The 18692-nt window shown below is 49.9% G+C and overlaps 1 protein-coding gene across 1 annotated transcript in view; it reads right to left on the bottom strand.

Annotated features, from left to right (window-relative positions):
* The window catches only part of KCNQ3 (potassium voltage-gated channel subfamily Q member 3), a 343382-nt gene that overhangs the window by 247485 nt on the left and 77205 nt on the right, over positions 1–18692 (bottom strand). The gene's annotated exons all lie outside the window — the stretch shown is intronic.

Genomic DNA, 18692 nt, shown 5'->3' with positions numbered 1-18692 from the left:
GGTGCTCAATTAGTATCAGCTGAATAATTTATCTATATGGTAGACCTTGGCACCAGGATGACAATGGGCCAGTAACTTAGATTCCTCTGATTCAGTTTCCTTGTCTATAAAATGGGACTAACATGAACTTTCTTAGAGGCTCAGATCAAGGAGGAAATGAAATTGCTCAGTTGCAGGTACCTGGAACTTGGTGAGCATGGGCACTGGTCGACTTTGGTTCATGCAGTCTCAATGCTATCTTTGCTAACAGAGTTCACACAGGGAAATGGAGCCATTGATACATTGTACAGACTGGGAAGAAGGCTCTACAACTCACAGTGAAAGGCAATGCTATTTTTTCACAACATAGAAGGCACTAACTATAAAAGTAACACAAGCACATTTATTAAAGTGATGTAACTCTAAAATATCAAAATGAAAGTAAATGTAAGTTGTACACCAATCCTATGGCAATAATCACATTGGCATAGTAGTTATCACATGGAAATCTCCATGCATTTTCTTAACTCGAGGGACCGCCCTGTACACTAAGGCTGTCTGTGCACCCCCACACCATTCTCTAGCTTCGTTGCTAACGGAAGACTGTCTTCAGGATAGAGAGGCCATGCACTTCAGTTGAGATAACTCCTCTTCTCAAAACCTGCATCTTGACCAAGCCAAGGCAAATCAGGTCTTTCATTTTTCTCACTGACGTTGCTCTGCGAGTGGAAGGAAGAGGCATGGGGGCAGTTCTGGACAATAGGACCAGAGGGCATGGTGTAAGACTGGGTCAAGGCTTTCTAGGTTTTCAAAAGAGACCTATGGAAGGAACAGATGTCCTTTTCCTGCTTCTATATGTAACTGCACAAGGGTGTGATGTCTGGAACGGCAGTAGCCATCTTCCAGTCATGGGAGTGACTCATGGCTGACTTCAAGGGAATCACTAAGAAGCCAAGGGGAGCCCTGAAGTCACAGAATACTTGACCCAGTCAGGAGTTCCTGTGCTGTGGGGTAATACATGCCCCTCGTGCATAAGTCCCCTTGGGCTGTCTGTCCCTTGCAACCCAAAGTATCCTAATCCACCAGGTAGTATCTCTAACCTGGCCTGTTGTGCTTGCTTTTCCTCTTCTCTATTGTGCTGAACAATGAATGGAATAGCAACCATAAAAGATGTGTGTAAAGCACTTCCTACTTGAGGGGCACACATTGTGGCACAGCCAGTGAAGCCATCGCCTACGATGATGGTATCCCATATGGGCACTGGTTTGAGTCCCGGCTGCTTGACTTCCAACCCAGTTCCCTGCTCATGGCCTGCAAAAAGCAGCAGAGGATGCCCCAGGTGCCTGGGCCCCTGCCACCCATATGGGGAACCCGGATGGGGGGCTTCTGGCTTCTGGCTTCAGCCTGGTTCAGCCCTGTCTGTTGTGGAGTGCACCAGCAGATGGAGGACCTCTCTCTCTCTCTCTGTGCCTCTCTGACTTCCAAATAGATAAATCTTTAACAACAACAACAAAGAGAATTATTACTTGCAAGTACAGTCATTTCACAGTACCTAGACGCCCCCCTCCCCCATACCAAAATCGAAGGATGCTCAAATACCTTAAAACATGTCATTTGCATGTAACCTACACATTTCTGCCTGTAGAGCTTCAGTCACCTCAAGATGACCTACAATTCCTAACACAGCGTCAGTGCTTTGGAGACAGCTGCTCTATAGTATTGTTCAGGGACAATGCTTACACACGTTCAGTACAGACACAACTATTTCCAGAACACTTTCCATTGAGGGTCAGATGTGTCATGGACGTGGTACCTTGGATATGGAGGGCTGCTGACGGTACTTTATGAAACACATGACAGGGACCATCTCTCTCTTTTTTTTTTTTTTAATTCTCACAGCAAAGCTATGCAGTCAACACAATTCACCCTATCTTCTCAGAATAGAAAAAAGCCAAATCTTGGAAGGGACAAATGAACACAGGGAGTAAACAGGAGGGGTGTGAGTGTGACTCAGGTCCTCCAGGTAAGATTCCAGGACAGTTCACAAGAGCCCCCAGGGTGCACCCCCTCCCAGTTTCCAGCGCCCTCCCAGTGTTGGCCCCACCTAGCGAGGAGGGGCTTTCTCACTCCTCCCCTCCCCCTCCCCCTCCCCCAGCTGGACCCGTGCATTTTGCATCTCCAATTACCCTGAGTCCCAAAGACACAAAGCAGTGATCGTGCTCGGCTGCTTCCTCCTCTAATTCCACGTGACAGGTCCACTCCAATAAAAGTTCTTAATTTTAATTGCATACTCTGCTCCCTTTTCTGAGGGCAGGCACTTACTTACCCACCCAGCTAACTGTTCAGGAGACAAAGGCATGGAACATATCGCACCAAATTAAGTCTCTGCTACTCACTATCACCACCAGGGCTGCATTCTATCTCCCTATATCCTTCCTAGCGACGCCTCAGGAAATCTTGGCATTTTTTTTTTTTTAAATCTGACTGTTTTGCTTAGACTGCCTCTGATTATATAAAGGCCAACAAATCCTAGAGCCGCATTACTCATGGTGATGATAATAGTAATTAAGACAACATATAGACACACAGCCATAGGGTTGTGCGATGCAAGTAGAAACGGAATAAACTCGCAGGGTGCAGAGCAGAAGACACCATCAGCCCCTGTCCTCACTCTGGTTCTCAGCTCCTCAGGACATGCCTTCAGCCACATTTTGCGATGAGCACTTAGGGGCAGAGAAGCAAAGCCATTCGTCCATACTGGCACACAGCTGGGTAGCACAAGTGGGTTCTGAGCCTGGGCCAGGTAAAGCCCAAAGCACAGACTCCTATGGGGCTACCACACAGGCAGAGGCTCCCCATACCCTCACTGCCAGTCCCATGGGAGCTGCTTTTCAGGTACGGTCCCCTCTACAGACAGGAAGTGATCTCCCCAGCTTTGGTGGGTGAAGCCACGCATCAGAAGCCAGATGAAGATGCCAGAACACACGCCTGGGAGTAAGAAGGCTGCCCTGTCCGCTCCCTATGCTGCTTGCTTCCAGAAGGAGCAGTGCAATGCTCCGGCTACACATGCACCCCACACTTTCCACTTCCCCGCACCCTGCCTCCACACACACACCTGCAGCTGTGGGAACTGGGGCCACAGCACCAGCGGAAGTCTTGAGGGTTTTTCCTGGAGAATCAGTCTTAGCCTGAGTGTGAGAAAATACCTAGTGGGGAACCAGCAGTTAGCAGCCACTGAGACCCCTAGCTTGCACCTACCGGCACTGTGAGTGCAGAGATGGGGCAGCCCCAGCTCTGCACGCCTCCCAGGCCTGGTGGACAGTCCTGCCTCAGCTTGACCTCCTGGCTCCAGGGAGGACCTCATGCCCTCTTTCTACAGAAGAAGAGGGGAAACAGGCATCCGCACGGAGGCTTGAGACATGAAGAAGAGAGGGCAGAGCAAGGGCAAGATGGGCATAAGAAACCCAGGGGCCTCAGGGCCCACGCTGAGGACTGCACACCTGTGCTGGGCCCGCCTGGTCTCCTCACAAGGTCGACCCATTGTCCCTAATGCTACAGAAGTGCAGGCTGAGCCTGAGAGAGCGTTAGTCACTTGCTGAAGGCTGCGCAGCTGCAACATGACCGTGTTAAGTATCAGGGCTGGTGTGGTCCAACACCAAGACTCAGCTCTGGACCAGACATGGCCCAGATCAGTTTCCTTGGGAGCTTCACGACAGGGATGTCACTCTGACAGCTGCACGAGGTACAGCTGTGTACTGGTTGGGACTGCGCCTTTAGATTCACTAACGGCAGATTTTAACAAAGGGTGACAGCGCCGGCCGATGAAATGCTGATCTTCTGAGGGTGCTACAGCTCCCAGACTCCTCCACTACCCAAAATGTTGAGAGAGAGCCAGGCCTGCTCAGCTGGAACAGAGGAGGGGCTTCCCCCCAGGTAGACAGTTCCCCGCGCAACTCACTCCTGCTACCGTCACTGTCACAGCCCCACTCAGCACATCCTTAGTGAGCCCCTGCCATGTGCCAGCCACCCTGCTCGGTGCTGCAATCAGTGAACACAGCAAGTGCTGGTTTTGTGGTTGATGACAACACCGTGGCAGACACAGTAGGAGTGCACAAGGCCCTAGTATCCGTGTCCTCCAAATCCCAGACACACCCAGGTAGCCGGGCCCTGTGCTGAGCTTAGGATTCTAGGTGCAGAGCAGAAGAGACGCCCAGACGAGCTTTGTGTGCGTGCAAGCTGGGCTGAGTGGCAGACCTCGGGAAAGAACATTCTGGATGTGTGGGCTGGATAGTCAGTTCCTGTCTCCTCATGAACTCAGACACCCACAGCATGGGGTGAGTTGCTCCCCTTCGGGGCCCCCGCCCACTTGCACTGATGAGGCTGACAGCTTGTCCCAGCCACATGACGGAGTCACCGGTGCAGGACGCCTCCTGCAGCAGGTGCAGTGGGAGGGCAGACCATAACTCGCGGTTTTGAAACGTCACAGTATTGCTTTGACAACGGCTCGGGGAAACATAACTCACATACTATAAAATCTTACAGAGTTCTGAAGCAACTTATGATGAGGGTCACATGTTGGAAGCGAGGTAGGAAGACAGGAGTTAAGGCCCCAGGAGCCTTAAGTCTCAAGCAAGTCGGTGAAAACATGACTATGAGCTGCTCGGGGGAGACGCAGGGCCCAGGTGGAGCCTCCGGAAGAGCCAGGAGCCCAGGGATCAATCAGAGAGGCCCACACCCAGGTGCTGGCTCTGCTGCATCTCAGGCTCTGTGTAGCTGGGGAAGGTACTGCTCCTCTGCACCCCAGTGTCCCCACCTATAAATCAGAGATACAGCACCAGCTCCCAGCATGGCCATGAGAAGCATCCACTTCCTCCCAAGACTCTCAAACAAAAGGCAAACACACACCCCTCATCTTGGCAGGTGCATGACAAACAGCCCACGATGGAGCCCCACTTTGCCCTCTTTCTCACAGGTCTGGCAACCTTGAAGACCAGCATGGCAGGGCCCCATGGGGACACACAAGGGGCGGGCGTGCCAGTTACCAGTTACGGAGGAGGATATCAGAGGAGGCCCCTCCAGCTGCTGCCACGGCAACACAGGGGCTGGGAAATCACACCCGTTTCCACTGAATAACAACCTGGACAGCAAGAGGCAGCATCGCCATGGTGACAGGGCAGGGTGGAGAGGTGGGGAGGATGCTGGGCTGTGGGGAGGTGGGGTGGGCACAGAGGTCAGAGAGCGCCTCCAGCTGTGAGAGGGGGGATGAGGTAATTACAGGCAGCTCTGTCCACTTAGTGCCCTGGTGGCTCAGATTTCCTGGGTTCACGGATTCCACAAGCGGATTCCACAAACCTCAGCCGAGCCCTGGTGTCAACACCAGCTATATCCACAGGGCTCTGGAGAAGGGGATTGTGCTTTGTTTATTTCCATGACCTGCAGCACCCAATGCAGCAGGTGCAAGCAGGGGCCCCCATGGAGGAGGCTGGGAAGGGCTGCCTGGTGCAAGAGGAGCCACCTCCCAGGAGTTCATCGCTGTTTCCCAACATGGGTCAAGCTGGCCTCTGAGCATCACTGGATGGAGAACCAACCTGTGCCTCTGCTACTTCCTGACTGTGTGACTGTGGGCTAGCCTAGAAACATCTGGGGGCCTCAGTTTCTCCTCCGAAACATAAGGACTAACTCAGTGAATAGCAGGCAGGCATCTAGAGAGCTCCTGAGTTAGTCATTAGCTGGGGTTCACTGCACCGAAGCCCAGTGGAGGAGCCTGGGGGGGGGGGGCAGGGCTGGAATCTATGTCCCTGGCAATCTCCTGCATACCCTGCAGGTGCAAATCAGAACTCACCCTCCACAAGAAGGCTTTTCTTCCCCCAGGATCTCCTCGCCTGTCTCAGTGAGTCTCTGCTGTGTCTGTTCTCAGCCCATGATTCTCCACAACACCATGCTTTGCTTTTGGGTTTGTGGATTTGACTCCTAGCTCTGAGTCTGGCGGGGACTGGGCACCAACACCTTTCAGAAGAAAAATGAATGAGTCATTTCCCTGGGGGGGGGTGGAGAGAGCGTGCATATTTTTGCAATTCCAAGATGGAAACAGACTCCCAGGAGCACAGAAACAGAACAAAATTAAAAAGTCACATACGATGGAAGATGATAGAAGCCACAGTCCCTGAGACTTCTCGTCACGGTGCCTCAAACCTAGGAAGGACAGCCACATGCAGCTTATTGGGGAGAGGCTGCAGCCCAAAGATTCTAACCCTGTCAGCTGGTCACCTGTGTAACAGCCACAGAGGGAAAGACATGTAGAGCCACTTGAGAAATACAGGTTCAACAGCTTGCTTTTTTAACTTAAAAGCAAGTGCTAGGAAAACTGAGAGCTGGATTTGATTTGTACCTTCTAAATCAATGTGGTATATTCAAGTCAGACCGTCTGGGTTTGAGTTCCAACTCCATTGCTCTGTGCTTGGGAAAGGTTCCGTGGTCTACGGCTCTCTTGCTGTTCCATTGGTGAAATGAACCAGACAGTACCTAATTCAAAGCTCCTCTGAGAATGGAACAGGATAATCCACACACAAGCTCTGTCCACCAACCAGGACATGGCAGGCTGTGGGGGTGCTGCAGTGCCCTCTAGGTCCCCTTCAGGAACACAAGACCCAACCCCAGGTGCTAGACTGACACCAGAACACACGAGCACCAGCCATTAGAACGTGGCCTTGGCCATGGAAAACCTCTCACCCCAGATCACAGGGTGATGCAGGATCCAGGGGTGGTGGACAACCATCCCATGAGAAAACAGACCTGGCCTCCTTTGCCCCAACCGGGGACACCTCTGAGAGATCACCCCAGCTTCAGAGACCACAGAGTGGGGTTGGCTGAGGCCTTTGTGGGCACTGCAATGCGGCTTCTCACGCTACTCCATGTTGCTACCCTCCTTCCCTTGCTCAGGGACTAACTTCAAGGGCACTGCAAAGACTGACACTGACGATGCCAGCATCCATCTGAGACGCTGCCTTCCAGTGAGCACAACCTGCCAGCAGGGATACCATCACAGAGACCCTAACACAGACCACTGCTGGAAACCAACCAGCCAACCCAAGGCAATCGGAATCTATTGTACTCCTTCTACCCCGAGTGGGCAGCCAGCTGTGTAGACAGGAAGGGACCTGCATTCAAGCGTGGGTGATCCTGCTCTACATGCAGGGCCTCAGCCAGCACCACTGTCTGAGGACTGGCAGGGTGCGTGGTTGACCAGTGTCAGATTCCACATGACATCACGTCCAACCCAGGGCTCTGTCTCAGAGCAAACAGCATGTGGAAGTGGGCCTGCAGCCAAAGAACATGGCAGTAAGGAATAAGTGAGGAGATACAACCAACAGGAGGCACAGAACCAGACAGGATGGTGATGGCAACAGAAGCTCAAACACACAGTAGACCCTGTATATGCAGAGGATGCATCCCAAGACCTCCAGCTGATACCTGAAACCAAGGACAGTACTGACCCTCTGGATGGCACGCTCTCTCCTACATAGGCAACCTGATGACAAAGCTTGATTTATAAATTAAGCACAGTCAGGGGATTCCAGTTCAACCCCATCAAGGTGGCAGGCACCAATGCCATCTCACTAGTCAAAGTGATCAGTTTCAGTTCATACTTGATCATAATGATAGGATTAAGAGTCAAAGGGATCACATAAACAAGACTAGTGTCTGATAATACTAACTGGTAGAATTAAAAAGGAGAGGAGCCGGCGCCATGGTTCACTTGGTTAATCCTCCACCTGCGGCTCCAGAATCCCATATGGGTGCCGGGTTCTAGTACCGGTTGCTCCTCTTCCAGTCCAGCTCTCTGCTGTGGCCCAGGAAGGCAGTGGAGGATGGCCCAAGTGCTTGGGCACCTGCACCTGCATGGGAGACCAGGAGGAAGCACCTGGCTCCTGGCTTCAGATTGGTGCAGCGCTGGCTGTAGTGGCCATTTTGAGGGGTGAGCCACCAGAAGGAAGACCTTTCTCTCTGTTTCTCTCACTGTCTAACTCTACCTGTCAAATAAGTAAAAAAAAAAGGAATTAAAAAGGAGAGAACAATCCAACATGGGAAGTGGGATACACAGCAGACTCACAGAACAGCAGATATCCTTAACAGCACTCTGGCCTCAGAATCAGCCCTTAAGGCATTCGGATCCAGCTAAAAATCCCATGAGAGTATTTTAGGCATGGAAAGCCAAGACACTGGCAAAAAAAAAATGACCTAAATGAAAGATCTCTGTGAGTGAGATCCCAGCAGAAAAAACAGACCATCAAAGAAGGAGGTACCTTTCTCTGAAGGGAGGAGAGAACTTCCACTTTGACTATGGCTTTGTCTAAATAAGATCAGAGTTGGCAAACTCAAAAGGCTTCCATAGCCTTGGCAGCTCATGACAAGAGCCTTGGGTGATTACTGACGTCATAAACAAGAGTGTCAATTGTTCAATCAACAACAGGAGTCACTGTGCACTTACTCCCCATGTAGGATCTCTAAACTTAATGTGTTGTACTATGTCAATTTATGGTATAACTAGTACTCAAACAGTATTTTACACTTTGTGTTTCTGTGTGGGTTCAAACTGTTGACAGCTTTACTTAGCCTATACTAAATTGATCTTCTGTGTATAAAGATAATTGAAAATGAAACTTGATGTGAATGGTATAGGAGAGGGAGTGGGAGATGGGACGGTTGTGAGTGGGAGGGAGGTTATGGGTGGGGGGAAGCTACTATAATCCAAAAGTTGTACTTTGGAAATTTATATTTATTAAATAAAAGTTAAAAAATGAAAATAAATTAGGCACAGAAAGAGTTATAGCACAACCAGCTATGTCACCACCCACAATGCCAGCATCACATATGAGTACCAAACCCTTGGAGTCCCAGCTGTCCACTTCTGATCCAGTGCCCTGCTAATGAGCCTGGGAAGGCAATGGAAGACAGCCCAAGTGCTTGGGCCCCTGCCACCCACGTGGGAGACCTGGATGGAGTTCTGGGCTCCAGGCTTTGGTCTGGTTCAGTTCTGGTCTCTGTGGCCATTTGAGGAGTGAACCAGCAGATGCAAGAGCTCTCTCTCCCTCTAACTCATCCTTTCAAACAAATGAAATAAAATTTTAAGAAAAAGATTAACAATAAAATAGAAAAATTATAACAATACACTATTGTAAAAATTACATGAATGTGGTTTCCTTCCCCCCTCCCTCTCTCTAAAATTTTAGCTTTTCAACCGAAAGGCAGTACTTTATGGCTTCTGAATTGCCAGAATTACTGTTCTTGCACTTTGTGGCCATTGCCAAGCAAAACAGGGGTGGCTTGAACACAAGCATTACAGCACGATGCAGTCCCTGTGGCGCAGATGCCTGCTGATTGCCCAGTGGACAGCAGATGCAGGGTGGAGACCCTGGGAAGTGCATGACTCGTGTTTCGTGTGAGACTGTGGAAGACGTCATCACAGCTCAGAAAGGCATGCAATATAAAACTTCTGAAGTGTTCATTTCTGGAATTTTCTGTGCAATAATTTCAAACTACCACTGACCTCATTAACTGAAATCACATTAAGTGAAACCAGGGATAAAGAGGTACTACAGGCCGGTGCCACGGCTCAATAGGTTAATCCTCTGCCTTGCGGCGCCGGCACACCAGGTTCTAGAGTCATCCACTAAGACAGCAGAAGAAAAGCTTTTGGGAACCGAAACTCAAAAGGCAGGGTAGACTTTGTGCATAAAAATGTAAAATTTGTGAAGAAGAGGAAAAAGCAATAAGTAACAATTTGGGAAACATATTTGCAAAATATCAGGTAATCCAAACGTGACTGTGCATAATAAGGACCTCTAAGAAGATGTGAGCCATTAAAGAAAAAGAAACAAAGAGTTTTACAGATTACATGATAGGACACTAAAATGAAAATGTGATATAACTGTTTATCCATCAAATTAGCTAGGTTTTTAAAAATTGGTGGTTAAAATCATCAAATATTAGAAAATAAACAAGAATTATACATAAGTAAATAAATCATATTGTCAACAGCATGTACAGTACAACCTGAATTTGTAGAAATGTATCAAGGAACAAACTAATTAACATATTATTTATTTATTTTTTAAAGACATTTATTTATTTGAAAGGCAGAGGTACAGAGAAGGAGAGGCAGAAAAAGAGAGAGATCGATCAATCAATCCATCAATTGATCTTCCATCTGCTGGTTCCCTCTCCAAATGCCCACAACAGCCAGGGCTGGGCCAGGCCAAACCCAAGAGCTTGGTACAGGTCTCTACTTGGGCCATTCTCTGCTACTTTCCCAGGTGCATTAGCAGGGAGCTGGACCAAAAGTGGAGCAGGTGGGACTTGAGTCAGTGCCCATATGGGATGTTGGCACTGTAGGTAGCAGCTTAACCAGCTACACACAGCACAAGCCCCAACTCTTTATTTCTTTAAAAAAAATATTTTTTTGAATAGTCTCTACTAAGGGCTAGGTTCCGGGCATTACCAAATAGACAAGAAGCCTCCCCTGCTCTCTGTTTTTCAGATTTATTCTATGTATTTGAAAGGCAGAGTGACAGGGAGGGAGAGGAGAATAGTGGTGTGGGGAGACAGATAGAGATCTTGCAATTGCTAGTTCACTCCCCAAACCGCTGCAGCAGCCTGGAACTCCATCCTGGCCTCCCACACGTGTGGCAGGGCCCCAAGCACTTGGGCCATCTTTTGCTGCTTTCCCAGACACATTTGTGGGGAGCTGGATTGGAAGTGGAGCAGCAAGGGCTCACTGGCATTCCAATATAGATACAATGGTGCAGCAGGGGCTTAACCCACTACACTACAATGCCAGCCGGACAATGGCTCTCTTTGTAAAACAAATTAACATGGTTATTTCTACATGGTGGAACTAAGAGGATTTTCACCATCTTCTTTGAGATTTTATCCTTTTCCCCAAATATCTACATTAACAATGATTTCCATTACAGTGCAGTGGTTCAGATCCCAAGGGATAATTTGGAACCTCCTGGGAAGCACACCCAATACAATGCCTGTGCTGACAGAAGAGAGTTCTCAAAATACTGCCCTGGGGAAACTGGGAAAAACAACCCCCTCCCCATCCACACTCCAGGTGGGGGGGAAATACCCACCTCTATCCTGGCCTCACACCATACACAGAAATCAATCCCAGGAGGATGAGAGCTAAACAACGAAACTCCATAACTTTCTCACAAGGAAATCCTGAGCTCTCCCACTGTGTAACACGAAGAGCACTCTGTCCAACAGGCAAAATAATAACAAGAAAAACACGAAGACAATGAAAATCCAGAGTGAGGAAAGACATCTGCTCCACACGTACCTAATAAAGCAACTGTTACCCAGACTACAGGAAAACTGAAGCAACAGAATGGCAAAGCAAGGCAGAGACCCGAGGATCCGCTCCGCCGGAGACGCTACCTAAATGCTTTGCACCAAAGGAAAAGTGAGCAGCCTCACAGGCCACCAGGGAAATGCAACCTAACACCAGGGAAATGCAACCTAACACCGTGCTAAGATCCTTCCACACGCCCTCCAGAATGGCGAAAACAGAAATGGTGGACAATCAGACGGCTGTTGCGACGCGGTGTACAGAGAATGCATGTGTGACTGCTAGAAGTATAAGTCAGCACCCAGGCGTCGCGTGCTGCAGTTTAAGATAAGTATACCAGCGCCCGCAGTCCTGGTATAAACCTTGCACCAACATGTGCATACAGGCGACAAAAACCACACACACATAAAAACCTCCTAACAACGCCATGTGCAACATCCTAATAGAGGAAGCTGCCCACATGGTCCCCCATGGTGACTGACGGTATGGTTTGCTGATGGAATTTTACAGCACAATGAAAATGGTTGTACTAGAGCAGCACGCACCAGCACGTATGTATGTGCCCAGGACGAGGAAAAGGGGGAGAGACAGGGCCGGTCCTGCTCCCGCTGCACACACCTCACACTCTGTGTGCTCAAAGCACTCACTCAAACTGATCTCTGGTAGCTTCTCTGGCTGTGGCGGTCTGTCTCCCCCCGACCCTTGTCCAGGACAATGCTGCAAGACCCTGGCACATCTGCTGAAAAACTAGCTCAAGGGAGAAAACTGTTTCAGATTCCCCGCCAGCGTTGCCGTGCCTTCTTTTTTTTTTTTTTAACTTTTATTTAATGAATATAAATTTCCAGTGTACAGCTTATGGATTACAATGGCTTCCCCCTCCCATAACTTCCCTCCCACCCACAACCCTCCCCTCTCCCGCTCCCTCTCCCCTTCCATTCACATCAAGATTCATTTTCAATTCTCTTTATATACAGAAGATCAATTTAGTATAAAGATTTCAACAGTTTGCACCCACATAGAAACACAAAGTGAAACATACTGTTTGAGTACTAGTTATAGCATTAAATCACAATGTACAGCACATTAAGGACAGAGATCCCACATGAGGAGCAAGTGCACAGTGGCTCCTGTTGTTGACCCAACAAATTGACACTCTGGTTTATGGCGCCAGTAACCATCCTAGGCTGTCATCATGAGTTGCCAAGGCTATGGAAGCCTTCCAAGTTTACCAACTCTGATCATATTTAGACAAGGTCATAAAAGACAGAATGAGGATAGTAACCAATGATCCTAAGAGTGGCATTTACCAGGTTTGAACAATTATACAGCATTAAGTGGGGAAGAGGACCATCAGTACACACAGGTTGGGAGTAGAGCCATTGGTGGTAGAGTAGAGGTTATGATTACAAAGGAATGAGGCCCAAGTGCACTAGATAGGGCCTAGAACAAAGGACAGAGTCATTATTAGAGGAACTAAGAAAGGTGCTGTCTAAGCTACAAGTAATGTTTCTGATTGAGAGGCAAATAGAACCTGATAGAAGGGGCTTGATAATAATCTGGTGGGCTTTAGGCCTTGTAAATTCAGAGGCCCAGACCTATCTATCTCTTCACATGGGGTATATCCTAAGGGAGGTGTGAACCTCCTAGGGGAACCAGGAGGAAAAGAAAGCTAGGCATCAGAAGCAATGGGTGCCAGGCCTATTAATGGCTGATCTGTACAGTGATCTGCCCTCAAGGAGACCCAACAGGCCAGTCCACTGCAGTGGCTTTCAATGTGGTAAGCCTGGGCTTCAGCAGAAGTCAGCTTGTGAAGAGCCCTGGCAGCTCTGCCAAGAGTTGGATCACTGCAAATGGACCTGCCCTGGAGTCGAAGGATGCCCAGGTCAGAGCCACAGATCTTATTGGCTCTAAGCTGAAAAGCCCTTCACTCAGCCCAACTTCCAAAGTGACCACTGCAGCTGAGGGGATGGTCAAGTAGGGTCAGCAACATTGCAGGCAGAACTGTAAATTTCTCGTTAGAGATGCCCCCTGCCTTGACCTGGCCAGCTCTCCTCCCAGGCCAGCCGTGCCCACTTTCTGCCTCAGTCCTGCACTCTTGGTTACAGCCTGGTTGTCTCTGCAGCGCTGCCCTGGTGAGTCTCAGGCACAGGCGACAGGTGCAAGGGAAAACACAGGCTCCCTGATCTGTGTGCCTGGGCTTCAGTGCAGCCTCCACGTCACCTCTGTGACTGGGCACTGGTCTGTGCAACTGAGTGCAGGAACAGCACTGGCCCGATGAGATTCTAAGGAGCGTGAATGCCAGTACCTGGGAAGGGTTTACAGCATTGTCCAATGCATTTTGAAGGACCCAGTAAGATTAGGCTGCTACCTTTTTCTTTAAAAAGCAGCAACAACACATCTAATTTTTAATGAGATTGTTTGACTGGGAGGGGCTGACATAATTGCATTTAGTAGGCATTTACATAATGTTATCGCCATTAAATATCAATTCCCACAATCTCAAGGCATACTATGGTATTCCTCAGTTGTGGACGATCCCTAGCCTTTGGAACGCTGTGAACACAATGTCAGAAAAGAGTCAACATTACTGAGAAACCACGACCTGTAGCACCGGCATCCCAAAGTCCCAGCTGCTCCGCTTCTGATCCAGCTCCCTGCTGATGCACCTGGGAGGGCAGCAGAGGATGGCCCAAGTTCTTGGGCCCCTGCACCCACCTGGGAGACTCAGGTGAGGCTCTTGGCTCCTGACCTCAGCCTAGTCCAGCCCTGGGCATTGCAGCCATTTGGAGACTCCCTCCCCCTCTCTCTTTCAAAATTAATGGAAGGAGGAAGGAGGGAGGCGGGCAGGGAGGAAGTGAAGAAGGAAGGAAAGAAGAAACTAACCAGAGGGAGGAAGGGCTGGAAGTGAGTGGGTATTATTCTTCCTTCTAGCTTTTCATTTTTAAAGCCCAAATCCTTGCTGTCTCAGTTCTGCAGCCTTGTCCCCAGCGTGCCTTGTGAGTGGTCATGGCAGGACTTCTGTGCACTGAGGCTCAAGCTGTCTAAAGGTCAGAAACCAGCCCTCTGTATCCAAGGGCTGGGTCCTGAAATTTCACTCCACCCTCTGCTGGCTGCAGGACGTCCAGCAGGGCAGGTGAGCCCTGCAAGCCTCAGTGTCCACATCTGTAGAATGGACAGAATGACAAAGGCAGCTTGCTCGCTGGCTCTAGATGCATGGAGAGAAGGGACATACAACTCCTAACATACAATGTGTGTCCAGGTAAAAAGTGCCTGGCATCCCCACGCCCAGTCGGCTAGTAACACTGAGGAAACAAACTGCAGGAAAAAAAAAAAAACAACCACAAACTCTGCAGGCTGATCTGGATTTCCGGAGCCTGTCCAGCTAAAATAAACATCACCAAACCACTGAGCACACAGGGATCAACATTGAAAGTGGAACCAGCAAAATCCTCTCCCAGCAGACTACAGTAACTAGAGCAGAGAAACAGCTCGCGCCTTCCCACAGTGGGACACGCCAGAACAGCCGCCCATCGCTCGTGGAGCTAAACCCCTCCAGAGACATTCTCACCCAAGCACCTGTCCGCCTTCTGCATTGCGTTCTGCACATGAGGCCGCACGTGCAGCCACCAGCTGTACAGATGCTCTCAGCTGCACCTGACGCAAAGCCCCAGGCACCTGGCTGGCTGCTGTCTTGGAAACCGCTCATGCACCAGCACAGGGTGGCTGTGGACATGGTATGTTTCCTTGAGCCAGAAAATGAAAAAAAAATATCATCTATTCTGAAGCTTCACCAAATATACGTTGTGACAAGGACCTGGAAGAGCAAGGGTCTGTGTCCGTGGACCCCACCCATCTTTGCACGTCTACATTCCACTGTCAGAGACCACAATGGACTCGACTCTCCCAGAAGCTTCAGGCCTGATCCATTTAATGCTGTCAACATCTGGCTTCCCCCCTGGAGACAGACACCTAGTTACAACATAACTCCTCTGAACTACACGGAGTCAGTTTCTTGTCAAGGAAGACAATGGCTCCTCATGTACAGGGTCGATTTTATGGGCATTTCTTTAATAGAAACCTAGTACAACTCATTTTTAATTCCTGCCATGGCTTAAAACTTTCCAAAACAGAATTCACCATTTGGAATCTGACCTCTGGCTCCCACTTGTGGCCCACTATGTCTCTGATCACAACTGTTACTGCTTGCCCTCTTCCTAATCTATCCAAGCTACACTAGCTTCTTTGCTGTATCAGACACATTTCTACCCCAGGGCCTTTGCACTGGGACCTGTCTCCCTAGCAACCAACCCTAACTGGATTAGTCAACTCCAGTGTCATTCATTCGTTCAATACGGATGGGAGGGAAGTATTAACAGGTGCTTCATCAATGGTCCCCTTCCAGCCCCTGCTCTTCTCCTGGAACTCTGCATCCAGCCAATGTCCTAAAAAAAGAATCAGGGGACCTAATGCAACAGCACAGAGAGAGCTCAGCATTCGATCCCACTCCATGCAGTTCAAACCTAAATGGCGCTCTCTGCCAGTGCCAGTCCAGTGCCAGCAGCTCTCTGCCACCAGTGACAGTCCTTTTTAGAACTCAGCCAAGAAGGTTAGCTCAAGGCAATTCAGTAACATAAAAACAAGCCCGAGAAAGCAAGGAGGTTTTAATCCCACAGTAGTAACACTTGGTATTCACCTTGCTTCTCATGCTAAGGAGATTTCTGATGCGCCAAGTGTCTTGGACCTTCTACGATACATCTGGGGTTTTCTTCAAAGTGCTGCTGTTTGATCTCAAAACTTCCCTGGAGGTACAGGGACCAGCCCTATAGGGGCTGAAGTGGAAGCTCTGTGAGCTTAAGGGCTTCTCCAGGCCACACCGGGCTGTCAGTGGCATCACCTAGGGGGATGTCACACGTCACTGAAGACCAGAAATGGAAAATACTCACGGGGACACACCACTCAGGAAGCATTCTACCTATGGGGACAAGGCATTCAGCAGTGACTCAGGCCAACACTGTCCCAGAGAGACGTGAATTTAACCTCAGATCTGGGGGGGGGGGGGGCAGTGTTGTGCCAGAGCAGGTGAAGCCTCCACCTGCAGTGCCGGCATCCCAAATGGACACTGGTTTGAGTCCTGGTTGCTCCATATCAGATCCAGCTCCCTGCTAATGCATCTGGGAAAGCAGCAGAGGATGGCCCAAGTGTTTGAGCCCCGCTGCCCATGTGGGTGACTTGGATAAAGTTCCTGGCTTTGGCTTGGCCCAGCCCTGGCCATCGCGGCCATCTGGGGAGTGATACAGCAGATGGAAGATCGATATCTCTCTCTCGCTCGCTCGCTCTCTCACTCTGCCTTTCAAATAAATAAATGCATCTTTTTAAAAAATTCAGTCCCAGCTCTGCTACTGAGAGCTGCATGGACTGCAGTGTGTTATTCCCTGGTTCTCTGAGTTCAACTCCCTCCCCTGTAGACAGAGCTAACTCCAGCAACTGTGCCAGGATGGGGGTGAGGAGCAGGTGCGATGCTGCACGAGGCGCCCTGAGGGACACCTGCTATTTCTAACCCAGGCAGCCTGCTGGAGCTTGACACACACCGTCTCCTTTGATCTTCAAAATGGCCCACTGTTTGTCCCATTTCACAGGGCATAAAACAAACATTTGGATCTCCGCGTTCAGTTTCCATGGAAATCAGTTCTCTAGCCGCTACCCACACAGGGAAGTGAGATCCAGCAACCAAGAGCCACGGTCTCTGCAGACACTGAATGTTCACGGAAGAGAAACTTCCACTGTACAGAGAAGAGCTAAAACCAAGGCCCGGGCTCCTCAAGCCGCATCAGTGGTAGAAAAGCAGCACCTGACAAGGCCTCGTCCCTGTGCCCCACCGGCAGGAGGGAGAAGTCTCCTCTTCCGGCTTGTAGATTTGGTCTCAGACTTGGCCAGTCTCCCCAGTGCCCAGACGCCTGGACAACGGGAACCACCAAGGAGGCAAAGACAGCTGTTAAGAGCAGAATTCTAAGACAGCCCCCAAGATTCTCCACGCCCTGGAGTCCACAAGCCTGGCTGGGGAGGCAGTGAACAGGAAGGCAGGAGATTCTGTGAAGGACTCCTGCCTCCCACAACAGTGGCTGGCGGATGAAGACACTGTGCGGCAGAGACTAGCCTAGGGAGCCTGACCTAACAGAGAGTGGTCTCGGGAAAGGAGGCCAGAGAGACACACACTTCAGCTGCCAGATGGGTCACGCCAGAGTAACCTGTGTCAGTCAGGGAGGGCCTCTCTGAGGTGGTGTCATCTCTGTTCCAGTAGGTTTATTTATTATTACTGCAGTTTTTATTTCTCACAAAAAGCACCACTTCCTACAATACATGTTCAATGCAGTTGATCCAGTCTGATGGCGGCTCAAAAGATTGAAATCTCCTTTTACCAAATTCTGGAAACCTCACTCCGGGGTGCAGGGGGCCGCTCAAGGCGCTCTGGCCTGCAGTGACCATTGTCCCCTCTGCACCCCTCTCGGCGCACAGGAAGCTGGGAAAGGTGGCTAACAGCAGGCCCTGCAGGTGTGTGGGAAGCCACTGGGCTTGGGAGCAAGGTGCCAGCTCGCACTCAAGCCGCCGCCTGCTGCCGGGGGAGCCTGGCTTCTAAGGGCCCAGGCTGCTTCTCCTGGTGAGCAAGACAGAGGAAAACACCACATGGGGGTGGGAGGGACCACCACAAAACCCTGCGCGGGGCTGGAGTGTGTACAAAGTAGGTGCTAATGAAGTGCTCTGCTTTCTGGCTGTGGTCCTGAAGAGACTCAGACATCAGGTGAGAACGTAGAACAGGTTGTCAGCTGTGTTCAGGAAGGAGTCACCGTGGGCAATGCTGTCCGTCCCCCAGGGAAGCTGCTCACAGACCATCGAGCGCAAAGAGGGCGCTGAGATGAGCAGTTGGTACAGCAGTTAAGGTGCTACTCTGCTGGGGAGCATCCCACAGCGGGGCGCCTGGCTTGGAGTCCCAGCACCACTCCCAGCTCCCTGCAAATGCATATCCTGGGAGGCAGCAGGCAAGGGCTCAAGTACCTGGGTCCCTGTCACCCACTCAGACTGAGTTCGAGGTCTCCTGGTTTTGACCCTGCCCAGCCCCAGTCATTTTCAGCATTTGGAGTGGGAACTAGCAGATGGGAGATCTCTGTCTGTCTCTCTCTTGCTCCATTTCACAAATAAAAAGAAAGTAAATAAAAATGTATAGAAGAAAGGTCCATTCTTGTCATTTAAAAGTGAAATAGAGGGGTTAAATAATAATTCCAAGAAATGTTAAGCAACTTGATCAAGGGGACCCAGAAGGACTCCGGATTATCCTTATCTCCACCCAAGTTCAAGAATGGTCCTT

Source organism: Lepus europaeus, chromosome 4 (genome assembly GCF_033115175.1).
Source record: "Lepus europaeus isolate LE1 chromosome 4, mLepTim1.pri, whole genome shotgun sequence".
Classification (NCBI taxonomy): domain Eukaryota; kingdom Metazoa; phylum Chordata; class Mammalia; order Lagomorpha; family Leporidae; genus Lepus; species Lepus europaeus.
This window is presented reverse-complemented; position numbering and strand designations above follow the sequence as displayed.